Consider the following 13555-nt stretch of genomic DNA (forward strand, 5'->3'; position numbering starts at 1 on the left):
GTTTTTTAATTTTCTCTTTCTCTGTTACTACCACATTATTATTAAATATATATATATATATATATATATATATTTTTTTTTTTTTTTTAAAGTGTGCACGCAAGTGAGGAGTAGGGGCAGAGGGAGAGGGAGAGAATCTTAAATAGATTCCATACCCCCACGCAGAGCCTGACGCAGGGCTCAATCTCACGACTCTGAGAGATCATGATCTGAACCAAAATCGAGAGCCAGTCACTTGAACCGACCAAGTCACCCAGCTGCCCCTCTGACCACATTATGTTTAATTGCTATGCTTTTTTGTTAGATTTCAAACATCTGGTAAAGCACCGTTCCCCCACCCTTGTTCTCCAACAATGTTTTGGGAATTTGGGACCCTTTGTTCTTCCACAAAATATTTAGGTCTAGTCCCTAATAATAACCCATCAAAGATTTGTGTTAAAGTTTCATTAAGTCCTGGGACACCTGGGTGGCTCAGTGGGTTAAAGCCTCTGCCTTCAGCTCAGGTCGTGATCCTAGGGCCCTGGGATGGAGCCCCGCATCAGGCTCTCTGCTCAGCAGGAACCCTGCTTCCTCCTCTCTCTCTGCCTACTTGTGATCTCTGTGTTAAATAAATAAAATCTTAAAAAATAAAAAATAAAAAAATAAAAAAAGAGTCGCAGATGGGGGCACTTGGGTGGCTCAGTGGGTTAAAGCCTCTGCCTTCGGCTCAGGTCATGATCCCAGGGTCCTGGGATCAAGCCCCGCATCAGGCTCTCTGCTCAGCAGGGACCCTGCTTCCTCCTCTCTCTCTGCCTACTTGTGATCTCTGTGTTAAATAAATAAAATCTTAAAAAAAAAAAAAAAAAAAAAAAAGAGTCACAGGCTCTACTGACTGAGCCAGCCAGGTGCCCCTCTTTACTGATATTTTCTGTTTTTGTTTTTGTTTTTTTAAGATTTTATTTATTTATTTATTTATTTAACAGAGAGAGAGAGAGAGAGAGAACACAAGCAGGGGGAGTAGGAGAGGGAGAAGCAGGCTTCCCGCCGAGCTGGGAGCCCCATGTGGAGCTCGAAGCGGGGCTCCATCCCAGGAAGAAGTCTGGGATCATGACCTGAGCCAAAGGCAGACGCTTAACCACTGAGCCACCCAGGCGTCCCTGATATTTTCTGTTTAATGAGACATTGTCATCATAGCTTCCTTTTACTTTTTTAAGCGTAGTTTCCTTAGGTTGCTTTGGGTTTTTTTTTAACATGTTGGACGCTTTGACATCTTTTTCGGTGAAATCACACATCTGAGGCTCCCACACCCAGTTTCTGTTCCCTGCTTTTTATTCTCTGCGAATGGACCACATTTTGCCATTTCTTTGAAATCTTATAATATTGAAAACTGACATTTTAGGGAATATGTTAGCAAACATAATCGCCCTCCCGTCTCTCTGGCGAACTGTGTTGTTTTCTGGTGCTGGGACTCTGCGGGACTGCTTTTAGGGAATTCTGCTCCCACCCACTGCGAAGGCTTCAGTGTCAGTCCCCAGGGGGGCAGGGCTGGCAGTGCACACAGTCCCCGTGGGATAACAGCAATTTTGTTTGTTTGTTTGTTTTTTACAGATTTTATTTATTTGGGAGAGCAAGCGCTTGCCTGAGCGAGGCTGGGGAGGAGGCAGAGGGAGAGGCAGACGCTGGGCGTGCAGGTGATGAGGGAGCAGGAGGCTGATTGAGAACAAAGCAAAAGCTGGCACCTTGCACCCCCCCCCTTCATCCGCTCCCCTCCATATGTGTAGCATTCCTCAGGCACCCCTGACTGCCATAAAATGATAAATAGTGAACTTGCTGAGATCACAATCCTGCAAGACAGGAGTCTCCCTTGGTTTGCAAATGTCCTTGAGATTACAACCAAGAAGTTACCTTATCAATAGCCCAATTTCCAAAGACACAGAACTCAGTTCCTCAAGCCTAATGTCACCCTCCCCTCCATAAAAAAAAAACCGAAGGAGGTGGAAGTAGAAGGAAAAGTAAATAAAGTTAAATTTCTTCTAAACCTAAATCTCATTAACAAGGATGCTTGATAGCAGGAATGTAACATTCCACCAGACTTCCAATTGTCTTCACTTGATAGCAACTAAGTCTTCAATATCCTGATAGTATTCTTTGCCCCAATAGCCCTTCTGAACACCCCTTTGTCTTGTCCTCACCTACCCAACTCCTGTGTATATAACCAACCACTCCTCACAACCCGGGGCAGCCGCATCTCCGCCTGCCCACGGGCCCTGTCCCCGTGCTCTAATAAATCACCTTTTGCACCAACGACCTCTTAAGAATGCTTTCTTTAGTCGTCGGCTCTGAACCTCCTCACCCCACCGAACCTGACTTAGGTTCTGGGACTTCATCACAGGGAGCCTGAGATCAGGACCTGAGCCCTGAGCCAACGGCAGACATGAACCCACGGAGCCCCCCCCACCCCCCCCTGCACCCCAGAACTGTAAGATTAGCAGGGGGCCCTCTGCATCTTCCCCCAAGTTCCTGTTTAAGCAAACTACCCTGTTTGGTACCAGATCAAGTTCTTCAGCTTTACTAATCACCCATTGATTGCTGCTTTTGACCATGGCCTGGGGCATAAAACGACCCCCAGTCTGATCCAATTACATCCAAATGGCTGACCTTTCTTCCAAACCCCAGAGCTTTTGGCTGTCTTTCCCCCACCTTGATCCTTGGGGTTGCGCTTAATTAAAAGAAACTACTTGCCTCCTCTTACTCCCTTTCCACCAAAACCCCTGTTGTGAGCCTTGAACTTGTGACCCTGAGATCAAGAGCCCCATACACCCCTAAATCTCCATTGTTTTTTGGTGTTTTTTTTTTTTTTTTAAGATTTTATTTATTATTTATTTGACAGAGAGAGATCACAAGTAGGCAGAGAGGCAGGCAGAGAGAGAGGAGGAAGCAGGCTCCCTGCTGAGCAGAGAGCCCGATGCGGGACTCGATCCCAGGACCCTGAGATCATGACCTGAGCCGAAGGCAGCGGCTTAACCCACTGAGCCACCCAGGCGCCCTTTGGTGTTTTTTTTTTAAGATTTTATGTATTTATTTGACAGACAAAGTAGGCAGAGAGGCAGGCAGGGAGAGAGAGAGAGGAGGAAGGAGGCTCCCCGCTGAGCAGAGAGCCTGATGCAGGGATTGATCCGACGACTCCAGAATCCATCCCAGGACCCCAGGATCATGACCTGAGCTGAAGGCAGAGGCTTTAACCCATTGAGCCACCCAGGCGCCCCAATCATCATTGTTTAAGAGCGTGCCCTTTGTCTTGAACTTCATGTTCTGTTTCAAGTAAAGTCAGCTCCGTTGGAGAGGGGTCAGATCTCTGTCCTTAGGAGCTGCCCTGTCCGCTGGGGCTGCATCTCTGAGCCACTCCTCTGGGCACTGGGTGGTGGCGATGGCCTCTGCTCTCTCCAGCCCGCCTCCCCCCAGCACGGAGCCTCAGAGGGCCACGACAACCAGGATTCAGGGCTCCCCCCTGCCGGACCTGGGAAAAGCCTCTTTCCACTGGACACCTTGCTTGGGAGCCGAGGGGAGAGGAAATCCGTGCTTTGGGTTTGCTCATGTCTCTTCTCTCTTTTGTGTTCTGTGACTTCACCCAGTTTCTTCGGATCTGCCCTGAGAGTCACCATTTTCTTTGGATAAGCTGTTCGTTTCCTCCACTGTGGTCATTTCCATTTTTACATTTTTTCCTAATTATTAGTATTTATTTGTTTGTTTATTTTTCCATTTTCATTTCAGTGCCGTTAACATAAAGTGCTGTATGAGTTCCGGGTCCATAGCGGTGATGGAGCACATGCACCTGTGCCTCGGGGCTTATGGGACAAGCCCCTCCCCCTCTTCATCCCTTCCTCCCTCACACCTCCCCCACCTCTGCTGACCATCTTAGTCTTTCCTTTTCAGAAGTTCCATTTTGTTCTTTTTTCAAATCTGCTGGGTGAGCCTTACATTTTTTTAAAGATATTATTTATTTATTGGAGAGATAGTGAGAGCAAGCACAAGCCAGGGGACAGAGGGGGAGGGAGAAGCAGGCTCCCGCGGGGCTCAATCCCAGGACCCCAGGATCATGACCTGAGCTGAAGGAGGGCGCTTCACCAACTTGCTCACATTCAAGCATCTCTTTTACACCTTTAAACATATCAGCCGGGCGAGGTCAGGTTATGCTGCAGTAACAAACAATCCCAACATCTACTACCTTATGCAACCAAGACTGCGCTGGTGTAGGTTGGCCGGGGGCCTCTGTTCTATATCATTGTCCTCACTCCAGGCCCTCGGATAGAACAGACCTGTGGGCCACTTTGCTGGTGGTCCTGGTAGAGGGAAGAAGAGCTGAGCGAGCTCACAGGGGCTGTAAAAGCTGCTGTTGAAATGCGATGCCTCTCACTTCCAATTGCAAGTCAAGCCCGACTTTCAGGGGGTGGCAGAGTACAGTTCTCCCACAGCAGGAGAAACATGAAAATACTGCTCACTGGGAGCGGTGTTAACTGGCCTTTTGTTTCTGGAAATCAGAGTAAGTGAAGTCTTTGCCTCAACCATGCCCTCACTCTCCACGGGCACAAAATATAAAGGGGCAATGGAAACTTCATATTAAGATGTAATATTGTAGTGAATTTATTTATTTATTTTTTATTATTTGTTTATTTATTTCTTTTAAAGATTCTACTTATTTATTTGACAGACAGAGATCACAAGTAGGCAGAGAGGCAGGCAGAGAAAGAGGGGAAAGCAGGCTCCCTGCTGAGCAGAGAGCCCGATGTGGGGCTCCATCCCAGGACCCCGGGATCATGATCTGAGCCGAAGACAGAGGCTTTAACCCACTGAGCCACTCAGGCACCCCTGTAGTGAATTTTTTTAAAATATTTTATTTATTTATTTGACAGACAGAGATCACAAGGAGGCAGAGAGGCAGGCAGAGAGAGAGGGAGAAGCAGGCTCTCCACTGAGCAGAGAGCCCAACTTGGGACTTGATCCCAGGACCCCAGGATCATGACCTGAGCCAAAGCTTAACCCCCTGCGCTACCCAGGCATCCCTCATTAGAATTTCTCAACAAAACATTTCATGCAGGATTGTGGTCTTTTTTTTTTTTTTTTTTAATCATTTCTTAAGTAGACTCCATGCCCAATGTGGGGCTTGAACTCACAACCCAGACATCAAGAGTCCCAAGCTTTACGGACTGAGCCAGCCAGGTGCCCCGGGTTTGGAGTCTTTTCAATCAGGAGAATTACTTAGGATATCTAGACCACTGTATGAACCTCCTGTCTCCAGGCTGGGACTTTTCTCTTTTTTATTATGTCAGGTTTTATGTTTTCTTTCTACAAATACCATCTGTCCAGGGATGTAGACTGAGTCATGGGCCCATGATTGTGTTTAAATGGCTCGTCTTGGAGTCCCTGGGTGGCTCAGTCGATAAGCATCTGCCTTCGGTTCAGGTCATGATCCCAGGGTCCTGGGATCAAGGGACCCAGGGACCCCAATCCCGGGGCACCTGGCTGGCTCATGATCCCAGGGTCCCTGCTCAGCGGGGAGTCTGCTTCTCCCTCTCCCTCTGCTGCTCCCCCTGCTTATGCTCTCTTGCACACTCTGTCAAACACATAAAATCTTAATAAAAAATAAAATAAGTGGCTTATCTCTCCTCTTCTCACCACAGCTTCTCCACTGTTCTTTTTTCCCGTTGTGCCTAGTACATTTTTCAGAAAGTGTTCATTACTGCTTTGCTATATTTCTTGAATTAATTTACTTTTGAGAATATCTCCCTATAGCATTTTTTAAAGATTATATTTATTTATTTGAGAGAAAGAGCACGACGGGGGGGAAGGACAGACGATGCGGGACTCTATCCCAGGACCCTGGGATCATGACCTGAGCTGAAGGCAGCGGCTTAACCCACTGAGCCCCCCAGGTGCCCCTCCTGTAGCATTTAAAATGGACCACAGCTTGACTGGGTATTTCTTTCCCCTAGAATTTTGTAGTCATTGCTTGATTACTCTGGTTGTCGGGTTCTCCGGAGAAACAGAAGACAACCAAAGCAGATTTACTGTCGGGAATTCCCTCACAAGATCATGGAGACTGACAAATCGCGCGATCTGCCATCTCCCAGCTGGAGACCAAGGAAGCCAGTGCTGTAATTTAGCTCAAGTCTAGAAGGCCTGAGAACCAGGGGAGCTGGTGGTGTCAACTGTCCCAACTCAAGCCAAACAAGTGAGGGAAAAACAGAGGCGGATTTCTCCTTCCTCTGCCTTTTGTTTTGTTCAGGCCTTTAGTGGCTGGGTGACACCCACACGCGCTGGGGTAGGTCTTCTTGTCTGCTCAATTCACCATTCAAAGGCTCACCCCATCCAGAAATACCCTGGCAGACACACTCAGAAATCGTGATTAGTCTGGGCCCCGTGGCCAGTCTAACTGACGCAGAAATTAATCATCATAACCTTCTCCTGGCATTGAACGCTGCATAGAGAAATCGTTCCCAGAAGAAAACCCTGGAGGCACCTGGAGGGCTCAGTCCACTGGGCTGAGCCTTTGGCTCCAGATCATGATCCTGGGGTCCTGGGATGGGGACCATCTTTGTTCCTGCTCAGAGGGGAGCCAGCTTCTCCTGCTCCCTCTCCTGTTTCCCCTGCGTGTGCTCTCCAGCTCTCTCTCTCTCTCCCCCGGTCAAATAAATAAATAAATAAAATCTTAAAAATTAAAAAAAAAAAAAAAAAGAGAGAGAGACGCCTGGGTGGCTCAGTCGGTTAAGCATCCGCCTTCAGCTCAGGTCATGATCCCAGGCTCCTGGGATAGAGTCCCACATCGGGTTCCTTGCTCTGCTGGGAGCCTGCTTCCCCTTCTCCCTCTGCCTGCTGGTGCTCTCTCTCTGTCAAATAAATAAATAAAATCTTTAAAAAAAAAAAAAAAAAAGAAGAAGAAGAAGAAAGAAGGAAGGAAAAGAAAACCCTGTACCCATGAACAGTTCCTCCTTATTCTCCTTTCTCCTGACCCCTGACAACAATGAATTTGCTTTCTGTACCTATAATTAGATGTTTCTGCAGGGACTGGGACATGCTAATTCTGAAATTGATAGTGAAACGCAGAGGGCCAATGATAGCGGAGATCCTTGTGAACAAAGGAGTAAGAAAGGGGGACTTGCCCAATGAAAGACTGAGATTTATCGTATTTTTAAAAATACATATTTATTTCATTGTAAATCAGATGGCTCAGGACTCTCGGAGAGTGGGAGGCCCTCACCACTGGAGCAGAACGGAGAGGCCAGACGCTGATGGACCCGGGTGCGGATTCTGGTACATTATATTGATATGCAGGCAGATCAGTGGGGAGAGGAGGCGCTCGTCCACTAACCTAGGGGAAGGACTCACCAAGTGTGGAAGGAAGATGAAACCGGGTACTCCAAAAGCCGGATTGAGGATGGAAAAGTCAAGAGAAAAAGTTGAAACTTGTAGTTAAAACAGACAATGTTTTTCTAAGGTTGGGCTAGGGAAAAACTGATTAAATGAGACACACAGAAAGTGCTAACTATAAGAGAATAAATACGTTTGAAAAAAGTAAAGTTAAGCGGCACTGGCAGCTCAGGCAGTAGAGCGTGCAACTCTTGATCTCAGGGTCATGGGCTCAAGCCCCGAGTTGGGTGCAGAGATCACTAAAAACAAAAATTAAAATTAAGAATATCTTTTCATTGATATATATATATATATATATACATATATATGTATATATATATATCTTTTCATCAAAAGACAACACAGAGGGGTGCCTGGGTGGCTCAGTGGGTTAAACCTCTGCCTTCAGCTCGGGTCATGATCTCAGGGTCCTGGGATCGAGCCCACATTGGGCTCTCTGCTCAGTGGGGAGCCTGCTTCCCCCTCTCCCTCTGCCTTCCTCTCTGCCTACTTGTGATCTCTGCCTGTCAAATAAATAAATAAAAACTTAAAAAAAAAAAGACACCACGGAGAAATGGAAAAAATAACTTGCTAAACTGGGAAGAGAGGTTTGTAACCCATGTGCTGACAAAGAATATATTAAATGTTTCTAAAAATAAGTAAGGAAAGAATGAACCCCCCGATAGAAAAGTGGACAAAACCCGTGACTAGGGACTTCAGAGACAAGTAATGAGTAATGAGGAGATGTTCAACTTTCTTTGTAACTAGGGAATTCAAACCAAAATTGTAGTTAACTACTACTTTACATCCGACTGATTGGCAGAATTAAGAATTTGGATATCGGGGCGCCTGGGTGGCTCAGTGGTTAAGCCGCTGCCTTTGGCTCAGGTCATGATCTCGGGGTCCTGGGATCGAGTCCCGCATCGGGCTCTCTGCTCGGCAGGGAGCCTGCTTCCTCCTCTCTCTCTCTGCCTGCCTCTCTACCTACTTGTGATTTCTCTCTGTCAAATAAATAAATAAAAAAAAAAAAAAGAATTTGGATATCGGGGCACCTGGGTGGCTCAGTGGGTTAAAGCCTCTGCCTTCAGCTTGGGTCGTGATCTCAGGGTCCTGGGATCCAGCCCCGCATCAGGCTCTCTGCTCTGCGGGGAGCCTGCTTCCCCCCTCTCTCTGCCTGCCTCTCTGCCTACTTGTGATCTCTGTCTGTCAAATAAATAAATAAAATCTTAAAAAAAAAAAAAAAAAACTTAAAAAAAAAAAAGAATTTGGATATCGACACCAGGGTCTGTACTTTCCAAGGGAGGGAGTGTAAATGTGTACGGAAAACAGTTTAATGTTACTTTGCAAAGTTGGTTGCTGTGTACCCCGAGACCTAGCATTCCAATTCTAGCTATGGACCCGGAGAAACTTTCTTCTGGGCACCAGGAGGCATGTATAAACGTGTTCATGGAAGCCGTGTTTATAATAGCAAAGCCATGGAAACATCTCAAATGTCTATGGGCAGGAAAATGAATACATAAAATGTGGCATATTCACAAAAAGGAATATTATACAGTTGTTTGACCTACAACAACACAGTTGAATCTTAGCAACTCTTAGCCATCCGATGTTAAATGAAAAAAAAAAATCTCAGAAGACTACACAATACTGTTTTTTGTAAAACTAATATTTAACTAAAATTAAGCAATATTGTAGCACTTCACATATAGGCGGTAAAAGCAGGAGACAGTCATTCATTCCAAGTGACATCAGCAAGCTGGCAGGGGAGGGGTTTTTTATGTCATCCTCCCACAGAACATCGATTTTGAAAACCACCCAGGAATGAGAGTATCTGTGTGGGAGTCCAGAAGTCTAGAATTCTGGGAAGTTCCAGGAGGAAAACTGTTGGAAGAAAAGAAATTCAAGAGTAAATGCACTATAGGGATGGCTGGGGGGCTCAGTCAGTGAAGCCTCTGCCTTCTGCTCAGGTCACGATCTCAGGGTCCTGGGATCGAGCCCCGCATCAGGCTCTCTACTCAGCACGGAGCCTGCTTCCCACTCTCTCTCTGCCTGCCTCTGTGCCTACTGTGATCTCTGTCTGTCAAATAAATAAATAAAATCTTTAAAAAAAAATCAAACTCCTAGAAGCAGAGAATAGAACGGTGGCCTCCGGCGGCAGAAGGAAATGGGGAGATGTTGGCCAGAAGGTCATAAGTTTCAGTTATAAGACGGACAGATCCTGGAGACCTTGCTTAGCCTAGCGACTGTAGTTAACAATAGTGATTGTGATGTATCGTGTACTTGAAATTTGCAGAGGGGACACGCCTCGTGCATTCTCACCACCCACGTGTGAGGATATAACTAAGTGACGTGATGGATGTGTTAATTAGCTTGATTGTGGGGATCATTTCACAGTGTACACATATATCAAATTATCACATTGCATATCTTCAACATATATAATTTTCATCTGTCAATCATCTTTTTTTTTTAAGATTTTATTTATTTATTTGACAGAGACAGACACAGGGAGAGAGAGAACACAAGCAGGGGAGTGAGAGAGGGAGAAGCAGGCTCCCTGATGAGCAGGGATCCCGATGCGGGGCTTGACCCCAGGACCATGGGGTTATGACCCGAACAAAAGGCAGACAAGATGCTTAACCAACTGAGCCACCGAGGTGCCCCTTATTTTTGCTTATTTTTAATTTTTTTATTAACATATCGTGTATTAACATATCATGTTACAGGTCTGTGAAAGTTCAGTTTTATACAATTCACAGAGCTCACCATAGCACATACCCTCCCCAATGTCCATCCCCCAGCCAGCCCATCCCCCAACCCCCGCCGCTCCAGCAGCCCTCAGTTTGTTTCCTGAGATTAAGAGTCTCTTATGGTTTATCTCCCTCACTGGTTTCATCTTGTTTCATTTTTTCCCTCCTTTCCCCTATCATCCTCTGCCTTGTTTCTTAAATTCTGCATATCAGGGAGATCATAGGATAATTATATTTCTCTGATTGACTTATTTCATTTAGCATAATACCCCCTACTTCCATCCACGTTGTTGCAAATGGCAAGATTTCACTTTTGATGGCTGCATAGTATTCCTGTGTGTGTGTGTGTGTGTGTGTGTGTGTGTGTGTATCTCACATCTTCTTTATCCATTCGTCTGTGGACGGACATCTAGGCTCTTTCCATAGTTTGGCTATTGTGGACATTGCTGCTATAAATATTTGGGTGCACGTGTCCCTTTAGATCACTACATTTATAACTTTGGCATAAATACCCAGTAGAACGATGACTGGGTCATAGGGTAGCTCTATTTTCAACTTTTTTTTTTTTTTTTTTAGATTTTATTTATTTATTTGACAGACAGAGATCACAAGCAGGCAGAGAGGCAGGCAGAGAGAGAGGGGAGGAAGCGGGCTCCCTGCGGAGCAGAGAGCCGATGTGGGGCTCGATCCCAAGACCCTGGGATTATGACCTGAGCCGAAGGCAGAGGCTTTAACCCTCTGAGCCACCCAGGCGCCCCTATTTTAAACTTTTTGAAGAACCTCCATGCTGTTTACCAGAGTGGTCCCTCCAGCTTGCCTTCCCACCAGTGCAGGAGGGTTCCCAGTGGATGTTTTTAAAATAAAATTTTAAAATTAAAAAAAAAAAGAATTAAAAAAATCACCCCCAGATCACCCCAAAATAGAGTCATACACAGAACAAAAATAACTTGTCACAAATAATCAAATTTCATGCACCCACACCTGATGTCAAGACATAAGTTATAAAAGGGGTACCTGGGTGGCTCAGTGGGTTAAGCGTTTGCCTTCGGCTCAGGTTATGATCTCAGGGTTCTGGGATTAGCCCCACTTCGGGCTCTCTGCTCAGCGGGGGGCCTGCTTCCCCCACCCTGGCCTACCTCTCTGCCTACTTATGATCTCTGTCTGTCAAATAAATAAATAAAATCTTAAAAAAAAAAGAAAGAAAGAATGAAAACAGAATGGAGAAACAATCTTAAGATCTGGAATAAGGCAAATATGACCTCTCCCACCGCTTTTATTCTCTGTCCCAGAAAGGAAATCTGGTCACGGTCCTCAGTGACCTTTGTGTGAATTGCATGACAGATGACAGAACGCAGGACTCACACAAACTGTCCGTGCCTCCTCTGCTGGAAGGTTCTATGCAGGAGACAGGCTAGCTTCTGGCGGGTTCCCACAGAAGGCACCAAAAATGTGATCTTGCCTATCCTGTGTCCAAACTTCCCAAGTTGCGACATCACCCAGGAATCCTCATGGGACGTGGAAAGAAAGAGTCAGAGCTCCGGGTGCCGGTCACGGTTTTAAACGTTCACATCTGGGCTGTGTGAGTCTGGATCTAATGCTTGCTCTCTGTCTCTTCACACTGGTGTTTTGATTTTGTTTTAAGAATTTATTTATTTATTTGACAGAGACAGCGAGAGAGGGAACACAAGCAGGGTGAGTGGGAGAGGGGGAACCAGGCTCCCCACTGAGCAGAGAGCCCAATGCAGGGCTCAATCCCAGGACCCTGGGATCATGACCTGAGCCAAAGGCAGAGGCTTTAACCCACTGAGACACCCAGGCGCCCCAAGACTTCCTTTTGCTGCTCAAATAATATTCTGTTGCGTGACTCTGCCACATTCTGTGGGTTCATTCATCGGTGGACGGACATTGGGTTGTTTCTACTTTCTGTTATGTATTATGCTGTTATGTGCCACATTTTTGTGTAATCATGTTTTCAGTTTCCTCAGGTATCCGCTGGGGAGTGGACTTGCTGGGTCATATGGAAGTCTGTGTTTAACCTTTGGAGGAACTGTGCTTATTTGGCCATTTTTATACCTTCTTTAGAGAAATGTCTATTTAAATCATTTGCCCATTTTTAAATCGGGTATTTGCCCTTTTTATGGTTGAGTTGTAAGAGAACTTTGTGTATTCTGCGTAGAAGCCCCTTATCAGACAGGAGTTGCCAATATTTTCTCCAGTTTATGAGTTGTCTTTCTACTTTCTTTGTGGTGTCCTTTTTTTTTTTTTTAAAGATTTATTTATTTATTTATTTGACAGCCAGAAATCACAAGTAGGCAGACAGACAGACAGGGAAGAGGGGAGCCAACTCCCCGCCGAGCAGGGAACCCCATGCAGGGCTCAATCCCAGGACCCTGTGATCATGACCTGAGCCGAAGGCAGAGGCTCAACTGACTGAGCCACCCAGGTGTCCCCCCCTTCTTTGATTTCTTGCATGTTTGGTGTCATATCTAAGAAACCACTGTCTACTCCAAGGTCACCATGATTTAGGCCCATGTATTCTTCTATGAGTGTTAGAGGGTTGGCTCTTCCATTTAGATCTGGGATCCATTTTGAGTTAACATTTGTATATGGTGTGAGATCGGGGTCCAACTTCATTCTTTACACGTGGCTACCCACTGGTCCTAGCACCGTTTGTTAAAAACATTATTCTTGGGGTGCCTGGGTTGTTCAGTGGTTTGGGGCCTCTGCCTTCTTCGGCTCGGATCATAATCTTAGAGTCCTGGGATCAAGCCCCACATGGGGCTCTCTGCTCGGTGGGGAGCCTGCTTCTCTGTCACTACCTGCCTCTCTGCCTACTTGTGATCTCTGTCTGTCAAATAAATAAATAAAATCTTCAAAAACAAAACAAAACACTATTCTTTGCCATTTGATTGACCAGGCACCCCTATCAAATATTAGTTGGGGGGGGGGGGGGCGCCTGGCTGGCTCAGGAAATGGAGGATTAGGTCCTCTATCTCAGGGTTCTGAGTCTGAGCCCCATGTTGGATGGAGGGATTACTTTAAAAAAAAAATAACATATACTAGTTTGTTTTAAGCTTTTATTTATTTATTTGACAGAGAGAGAGCACAAGCAGGCAGGAAGGGCAGAGGCAGAGTGAGAAGCAGATTCCTGCTGAGCAAGGAGCAGCACAGGACACTCGGTCCCAGTGTCCTGGTGCCAACGACTTGAGCCAAAGGCAGACACTGAACCAGACTGAGCCAGGCAGGCGCCCCTCCCTAATCCCTTTAACAGGAGGGCTCCCTCGTGGCGTTGGTTTTGTCTGAAGGAGACCCTTTCATGGGTGACCAGCTCATTTCTGTGTGTCCAGCACGGAAAGTCCAGGCTCCCGTGAAACACGTCAGTCCCAGGCCATCCGGATGCTTGGTTGGTCACCCTAGACTGG

This window comes from Mustela nivalis (assembly GCF_964662115.1).
Source record: "Mustela nivalis genome assembly, chromosome: 17".
Classification (NCBI taxonomy): Eukaryota; Metazoa; Chordata; class Mammalia; order Carnivora; family Mustelidae; genus Mustela; species Mustela nivalis.